General features: G+C 34.8%; 1 long non-coding RNA gene across 7 annotated transcripts; it reads left to right on the top strand.

The window, feature by feature from the left end:
* Nucleotides 1-1,834: 1,834 nt before the first annotated feature.
* Nucleotides 1,835-8,125, top strand: LOC109208578. 7 transcript variants are annotated; one of them, XR_002065212.1, is made up of 4 exons: nt 1,837-2,278; nt 2,416-3,327; nt 4,434-4,521; nt 4,704-8,125. It is a non-coding gene; the product is annotated as an uncharacterized LOC109208578 (long non-coding RNA). The 7 variants fall into 7 exon arrangements; XR_002065211.1 differs by having other exon boundaries at nt 1,838-2,278; nt 2,416-2,592; nt 3,261-3,327; nt 4,434-8,125; XR_002065213.1 differs by having other exon boundaries at nt 1,838-2,278; nt 4,720-8,125.
* Nucleotides 8,126-8,743: the final 618 nt, after the last annotated feature.

Below are 8,743 nucleotides of genomic sequence, written 5' to 3'. Positions count from 1 at the left end.
TTTGGTTCGAACCTCGGGTTTTGACCACGTGGGCCCGGGGGTGATTTTGGAATTTTTGGGAAAAACTTTGGGAAATTCATTTTTATGCATTCAAATTGATTCATTTAGTGTTTATTAAAGTAATAAAGTGACTTGTGACTAGATTCGAGCGGATTGGAGGTGGAATCACGGGGTAAAGCTATAGTTGAGGCTTGAGTTGAGTTCAAAGCATCGAGGTAAGTGTTTGGTTTAACCCTAGCTTGAGGGAATAGGAGTTGCGTCTTATTTGCTACTTGCTAATTGTCGAGTACGATGTATAGGCATGGTGACGAGTATCTATACATTGGTGTCTAGCATGACCGTGAGTCGTTATTTGCGAATAGTTGTGATTTTGTTATATCTTCCATGCTTAATTGATGACTTCTATGTGTTGTAAAGATCTTGTGAAAGAAATTGTGACCTTTGAACTTCGTGGAGCGTTGGCTCGAGTTGAAATACAAATTATGAAGGTATATGAGACAAGTAAATCTTTGGAGCATTGGCTCGAGTGATAATGTGAACTATGAGATGAAAGTGAACGAAAGAGAAAGAGTTAATGATTTGTTCCCTTGCCGGGACGTTGTTGATTATTGAATATTTTCCTTGCCGGGACGTTGAGATTATTGATGTTGTACCCTTGCCGGGTTTTTAATTGTTTGTTTGTGTACCCTTGCCGGGATGTTCATTATAGTTTTATTATTCCTTTGCCCTTGTTTGTGATTGTTGATTGGGTGAGGAAGAGTGTTAAAGCACGAAGGGTGATGCCGTGCATTGTTTGTTTCTTGTGAGGAAAGAGTGTAAAGCACGAAGGGTGATGTCGTGCATTGTTTTCTTATTATGAGAAAAGAGTGTTAAAGCACGAAGGGTGATATCGTGCCGCACGATGTACCATTCCCTGCCGATTCTATTGATATATGTGAGGAATGAGAGTAAAAGCACGAAGGGTGATGTCGTGCACATGTTATTTCTTGGCGAGTATGAGAGTAAAAGCACAAAAGGTGATGCCGTGCACTTGTTGATTTCTGTTTCATTACATACTATTGAGTTGTATTGTTTTCCTTCGTTACTGGACGACTCTTATTTGGAAATTATTATAGTCCCCACAGCATGCTCCCCCTCCCATATTGTTTATCTGTTTTGTATTTCGATTCCGCTGTAGATATATGAGATTGCACAGGTTTATGTGGTAGTCTGGTCTAGCCTTGTCACTACTTCGCCGGGGTTAGGCTAGACACTTGCTAGCACATGGGGTCGGTTGTGCTGATACTACACTCTGTGCTATTTTGCACAGATCCAGGTTTTGGACAGCAGTAGCAGCAGTAGAGTGGGAGAAGGCCTTCAGTCCAGAGAGACCCGAGGTAGCCTTGCAGGCATCCGCAGGCCCGGCGTCTCCCCTATCCTTTATTCTGTCTGTTATCTCATTGTATTCGAGACACCAGTCTTGGATAGAGGCTTATATTGACTTTTTCCGCATTCTATTCAGTTTTATATAAAATAAAGACTTCCGCTTATTATTTAATTTCGTTGTTTTTGGTATTATTGCCGATAATTGTTAAAAAGGGATTATGTTGTAATGAAAGTAATAAACTTGGCTGGCCTAACTCTCATTAGTAAGCGCCATTACGACTCCCGAGGGCGGGAAATTCGGATCGTTGCCTCCTCTTCTTCCTTTTATTTATTTTTATCTTTTCCTTATCAATATTCCTAGTAATCTGCAATTGTTTTATCGTACAACTTGTGGAATAATTTTCTATATATTAGAAGAGCAAGACATATCTGCTTAGTGCCTTTTTTAAAAAGCTTGAGGATAATTCAGTCATTTAGCATCAGCTCTATACGCGGCCTATTTTTCCTTCAACAGATACTACGTGTAACTTCCTTGGTTTCTTTCTCAGTCACCGCATCCTTTTCTGCTCTCAAGATCTCAAGATCTGTTTGTGTTCTTGCTGCAATTAATTTTGGACATATCTTCTTCTTTTTCCTTAATTCTTTTCTTTTTGATTTCTCTCCATCCTTTTTAGTTTTGCTATTCAATGGCTGTAGAATCCATTCATCTTCAACCTCAAATTTCATGTTTTGTATCTCGCTTAATCTCTCTTTTTTCCCTTTTACCAGAAGCTTAATAGTTTCCCATTGTTGATCTTCTCTTTTTTAGAGCCTAAATGCTTCTCTATCTCAGCCCGATAGTGACCCTGATCTGGTTGATAAGCCTACTTAAGAAGAAGAAAATTTTGGGTATAGCCTCACATTGCTTAATAAAGTATGGAGTTTTGTATCTTCTCCGGTTCTCTTCCAATGTTCCTTTTCTTCAATTTCATCTCCTCTCTTTTTTTGCTCTTTCATGGTTCTGTCACGGTAAACTACTGCTGATTTTGTTTATCTCTGTCTGAATAACAGGAACGAGATTCGAGTTTTTGCACCATCTGCAGAAAGGCTTCAATTGTTGGGTTTTAGCTCAGCTCTATCTTGCATTTAGTTTGATTTGCAGGTAACAAATTACTCATATTTGTAGCATTCATAGTAAGCTCGATAAAGAAATGCTCCTCCTACGTTGAAGCTTTAGTTTTGGGCAAGGTAACAATTGTTAGTTTTCTGGAGCATTCTTTTTCTCATTCTTTCGCTCTTTTATTATTTTTTATTTGACTTCCGTTGGTCTGACTTTCTGGGAAAATGTTTTGTTGATGGATTTGAGCAAGGTAAGATTATCCTTCTATGCCCTCCCTGTTCTTTGAAAGACTCGGACTGGTTACTTTTCTTTTTATCATTTTTTTCATTTGATGGTGGGAGGTGGGGTATTTTCACTTTAGCTTTGTGGTTGATTTGGTAACGAGAAGATAAAAAGCATATAGATTATTGTTGAGTGTATAAAGTTGTGTACTATCACTTTGTGTTACTCTTATATTTTATGGCAGCTTTAGTTTCGATGTGTGTGCTTCACGTCAATAAATTTCAAAACAAGGGCATATTATTCATTATATCTACAAGGAGATACACCGCATTTATTTCTACAGCCACCACCATAGTTCAGTAGCTCTTACTCTTCTTTCTTTCGATTTTCTTCAACCTTCTCAATAATACTTTTCCAAGTTCACTGGTTTGCTCCTATTCCAAAGTTTGACAAAGTGTTGTTCTTTTCCTCTTGATTTGTATGCATGATATTTTTTTTCCCCTCATTGTATAATATTGTTCCATCTATCTTAAAGTGTTTGTTTTTTTAATCTGATCTGACTTTTTGGGTTTAGGGCATCAAGGAGAAGAGTGTAGGGCAGCAAGAAAGAGACAACTTGGAGCTCTTCATCAGAAACAAAGGTGAACTTTCTCTCTTCTCTTTGTTTCCTACATGTTCTGTGTCTACCTCTTTTTCACCTCAAAAGTTTCCCTTCTCTCTGTTTAATTTAGATTGTGGATTGTAGATATCTATGTTGATTCAGCAGATTTAACTTGGTCAGAATCTTTGGTTGACTGTGCTACGTCAATTTCATCAGAAAATTCTAAATATCCAAACGCTAATTTCAAAATTCGACGTAGCGCTATGAACTTTTAGAAAATAGAGGATGGATTATGTACTTAGATATAGATATGATTTATTAGTACATATAATTTTCTCACTATTAGATTTGGTTGCGGTAGCTAAGTTCAGAGAATAGAAAAGGGCTGCTGAAACAACGAATACAAATGATCAAACCATGGGAAAAGTACATGCTGACAAAAAGGCTAGGCGACGGAAAATTATATAGAGTGATGGAAGCTGATTAAAAGAGGCTCTCTTAGTGAAAGTATGAGAAATCAAAGCTGAATCAAGCATACAACATCTTTCTGTCAGCTCAAATTATTACTAAATCAGCCAATGCATCTTCAAAGTTGTAATGTTGTTCTCATTCTGAGCAATTTAGGTAGATTTGTGTTATTAAACTAACTGTATCTCCAGAGTTGGTTTAGGCTTAAAAGAACAAACTTGATTAAAAGCTTGCAGAATTTGCTAGGCACCAAGTTCTTTGAGAAATTTATGCAGTATAAGTATTCTACAATAATCATTACTTTATTTGCCAGATTGTGTGAGAGAATGATGAGAATAGAGGAAAATCATGTATTATGAAATAGATTTAACATCACCTGAACATTTAGTTTGAACTTGTGCATCAAAGCTTGGACCAATGCTTGCTGAAATCTTATCAATTTGGGCTCCTCACAATTATTCATAAAAAATTCTATCCAAACTTTTTACCCGGGCATTAAATGAAATGTTCTCATGTTTAATACCTCATCTGTGTTTTTATTCTGAACATTTGATTTGGTTATGATTATAATTATCAAGGAAGACAATATTACTTGTATCATAATGAATTTGATTATCATTATACGTTAAATAGTGGGTAGCAATATAATTGGATTTAAATTACATTTGATATATGAAGCTCATGTATACTTGGCAATATGGCTGGTCAGTTCAACATGTGGACATGTTTCTTTATATGGTGAGAGCACGAATATCTTTTTAAAGAGGTATGTCAGTTACAAGCATAATCTCCAATAATTTCTTGAGATTTTCCCAAGCAGGGTCCGAAGTATCGGTCTTATTGGGTATTGATGTCGTCCTCTATAACTATGATTAGCAACCTATTTGGCAGCTTAAGAGACTGGTTTGAGCCTTGAAAGTTTTTTCACTAAAATTGAGTTTACTTTAGTCTTAATTTATCTCAGATAAGATGTTGCATATACATTCTCAACAACTCACACATTCTCTTTGAACCTCAAAGACACCTTATGGTGAAAGGTATGCAATTGAGCCACTTCTTGCTGCTATTTCTGAATGCGATTGAATCTACTTCTGCTTTCTAGATGTTGCTGCTATCATATTTCGCTGTTATGATATAAGTTTAGTTCAACTGGTTACGAATCTAACTCTGCATTACTTTTAACTTCTAAGCTCCACCTGCGGGGTTACTGTCTTACTGTTTGTTTGTTTAGGATACCACATTTTTTCGATTTCTTTTGCCTAACAGATTTTGAAAGTAGATTTGGCTACTTAATTTTTGTGTTAAAGTTCACAAAAAGTACCAACAAAAAGAATAAGGAAAAAACAATAGCTTGAACTATTGTGATAGTTTTTCTTCAAGTAGGACAATTACAAACTAGAGTTCTAGGAAACAGTGAGAAGACTTCTTATGTGTGAGGATATTTAGTTCTAAAAATAGCTCTGTACAGTATCTACCGGTTGAAACAATGAACAAAAGCTTCAACTTTCTTGACAAGAAAATACAAGAAGCAACTCTAAAATCATATGCTAAGTTGAACAGTATACTAAATGCAAAACCTTAAGTTTAGACAAACAATTGACTTCATTCAAGATTTGACAACATGGATTACTAAAAGAGCTGATTTAGTTTAGTTATAAATTTCGCAAAGGTTCGCGTAGTAATACTTGGCATGCTCTGCTGTGCATTAATCTTTAGAATTACTAAGCCAATTGGTAGTTGAGACGCTCCAACATAGAGTTTAGCGATCATTTTGCCGGGTAGGCTGAGTTTTCTATATTTCTGTATTGTACTTATTTTTATTATTTATCACTGATGATGTGCGTTGGTGCGAATGAATTCTATAGTGATACTTATACTTTGCTTATTAAATTTAAGAAGAACAAGTATGATATTTGTATAGAGCCACAGAGTCATGTATTTAACACGATCTCCTACAATTTCTCCTTTAAATCTTGCTGCTGTCATATTTTATTAGATACATTCATGAACTTCAGTTATTGTGATTACTTTATTTTGATCACCTATCACGGAGTGGGACGTTGTTGAACCATTTTGTATGCCTATGGAGGTCTATGTAAGAAAATTTAGCAGATCAAGGATGTAGTTTTATTTTGCACCTATACTTACCGTCTAAAACCTCTATTATGACAGCATATTTTTGTTCAATGCGAGCTCTTTTTGCATTTGAATGTCTTCTCTTTTCTCCAACCTTGACAACTTCACTAAGGCAAAGTATCGGCTCTCGACTTGAATGAACAGTGTTAATAAACAAAAACTTAGATTTATAGGAAATGTGTGATAATAGCTTTTCCAGTCTCCTAGTGGGTATATATCAAAAATCTTAACAGTTTTCATTCTTACGGGTAAGTTTTCATATATTGCAACACTTTTAAGTCATACAACAACCTCTCTTGATTATTACTTTCTTATCATACCTACTTCTCTTAAGCCTTTATATACCTCTTTCTTTAGTGTTTCTAAGTCCTATGTAATTGGAATGCTATTTTTTTTGATATCTTTTTTTGTCGTTGTTTACTGAAAAATCGTTATTTAGATTATTAGTGAACAATTGATGTGGAAGTAAGGATTATTGGTAGAATTGCTTTTAAATTTCTGTTTTTACCTAGGGTTTTTATATTTTTATTGTGTCTACAGGTTTATGCTTTTCTATATACTCATTTCAGCCATAATATCACGGTGTTCAAAATTCCATATTATAATACTACAAAGTTTCTCTCTGGAATTGCCTCTTATCCCCTACTTCTTTATGGGAAAATTGGAAGAGTAAAAAGAAATAGTGTGAAGGGGGAAAAAAGGCTAGAAGCATCGTTTTTCTAAGTTCGCTTAAGTTATATTTCCTAGATATATCAGTTATAAAGTAGTATCAATCATATAATCAAAACTGACAACAACTATTTTTCTATACAGTTTTTGCCTGCTAAAGAGGCTTGTGTGAGAATAACCTTCAAAAGAAAGGTACCCAACATTGCAACAAATGTCCTCTCTGTAGAGATCATTACAAAGGTACTGACCACCTCTCTCTACCCTACAGAACACATTAACGCTTTGATATTGTTTCTCAGCATCGAAATTAGTTTTGGTCATATCTTAACAACTCTTGAATTGTTTTCATGGATGATACCATTATGGAGGTTTGCTTTCAGCTACCTCTTTTTCTGTGTTTGGCATCTTTATGAGTGAAACATATCTCATTGGAATTGAGGGAGGTTTCTGGATCGCTTATCATTGTTGAAACATGATATAACATGTATGAAAAGGTAGGTATCATATAACTTTCTATGTAAACTGAGTCATTAACGGCTTTTACTAGATATAATAGTTAATATAAGATATAGAGTACTCTGGTTTAAGATTGCATTGTGACACATGGTGTAGCTTCCGCACCAAGTTAGCCCTAAAAGTGGGGATGGTACATGGGACTTGATTAGTTCTCAGAATTTTGTATAGTAGAAAAAGGATGAAAAATCCGAATGGTGTGATTTTCCTTTTAAATTATGTGCAAGATTTTAACATCAAATTCGCGGTTTGTGGTCTTATAAAGACAAACTTTTAACACTTCCATCCCTATCTTCATACATGATCCTTGTAACTTCTTGGACCAACAAAAAAACTAGAGAAGTCCCGGGGTTGAATTTATGACATAGCTTCTTGTTTTTTATAGTAGCTGTCTATTTCGAACACTGAAAACTTGATAAGTGATATTTTTCATTTAAGGTTCAGTTAGTAACTTAGTATTGACAAGTTTACTTTGCATTTCTATTACATATAAGGAAAGACATGCTACTTTATCGAAGTTGCTATATGTTGAAATATATTAGTACCTTTTTTTTTGTTGGTTTATGCTGGCTAGAAAAAGACTTTATAGGTTCTTTTATACTTAGCAACCTTAGCAGGAACCGCATAGAGACTATCATTTTGCTCTACTACTTTCAAGTTCCTGTGGATTTGCTCATGGGATGCGCCATCACACACTATCGTTTTGGTATAGTTCATTTTTTGTGTTGCAGCAGCAACACCATCAAGTCTTCTACCAAGTAAAGAAGGTGGTCCAGGTGTTACTAAATTAATCAGTATAGGCAATATCAACCTACAAGACAAGGCAATCTAATAACAAACTATTGAGAAACAGCAGAGTTCGACGGAATGCGTAACATGATAGTCTTCCATTAAGTAGCAAGCTAAAAAAGACGCAGTAAATGAGGCTCTTGATTGGTTGTTGAAAGGCATCGTTCTTATGTCCTTTTTCACATATTGTAATTTAAAAAATGAAATTATGCTCATGTTGTATGGAAAACTCTTTTGATTCTATTTAGATTTGTTTACTGTCATTGCTGCAATTGAAAAAGAAAAGGCTAAATATCTAATATATTGCACGGGCTATCCCTACCTAGTTTTGACATAAATGAATGCCTACAGATAGCTAAAAGACTTTAGTTTTCCAATTTATTTCTTGGGTTTTCTGTAAGTTGTTTCTAACGACATTAGGAACATAATAAAACATAGCAAGATTACTAAATATTTTTTATGTTAATATTTCATGTGAAAAACACATAGTAGTTAACTATAGTTAAATACAAATAAATATAGTTAATTAAATGACGTGTGACATTTATTTGTTGGTTGGGTATAAATATTCAGCGCGAATAAATTTTTACCAATCTAGCTAACCTTACGTACATTCGAGATGAGGTAGCATGAATATTTATGAGATTGCACCCTCTATCATTATATTTGGCACTGGCAGCATACATCCAATTGATTAACATATATATCATCATAATCGTATTCCAATTATATCACTTTTCCAGAAATATCTCGTTCATATTCCCTTAGTTCTTTTTCTTTTTTTCCTTTCTGCAGTTGTTAATCTCAAAAAGGGAAAATGAAAAGGGAGTTTTATACATTCACCCACAAAAACTAAATTAATTATCCTTACCTATCCATTA

Source organism: Nicotiana attenuata, unplaced genomic scaffold, assembly GCF_001879085.1.
Source record: "Nicotiana attenuata strain UT unplaced genomic scaffold, NIATTr2, whole genome shotgun sequence".
NCBI classification, from domain to species: domain Eukaryota; kingdom Viridiplantae; phylum Streptophyta; class Magnoliopsida; order Solanales; family Solanaceae; genus Nicotiana; species Nicotiana attenuata.
This window is presented reverse-complemented; position numbering and strand designations above follow the sequence as displayed.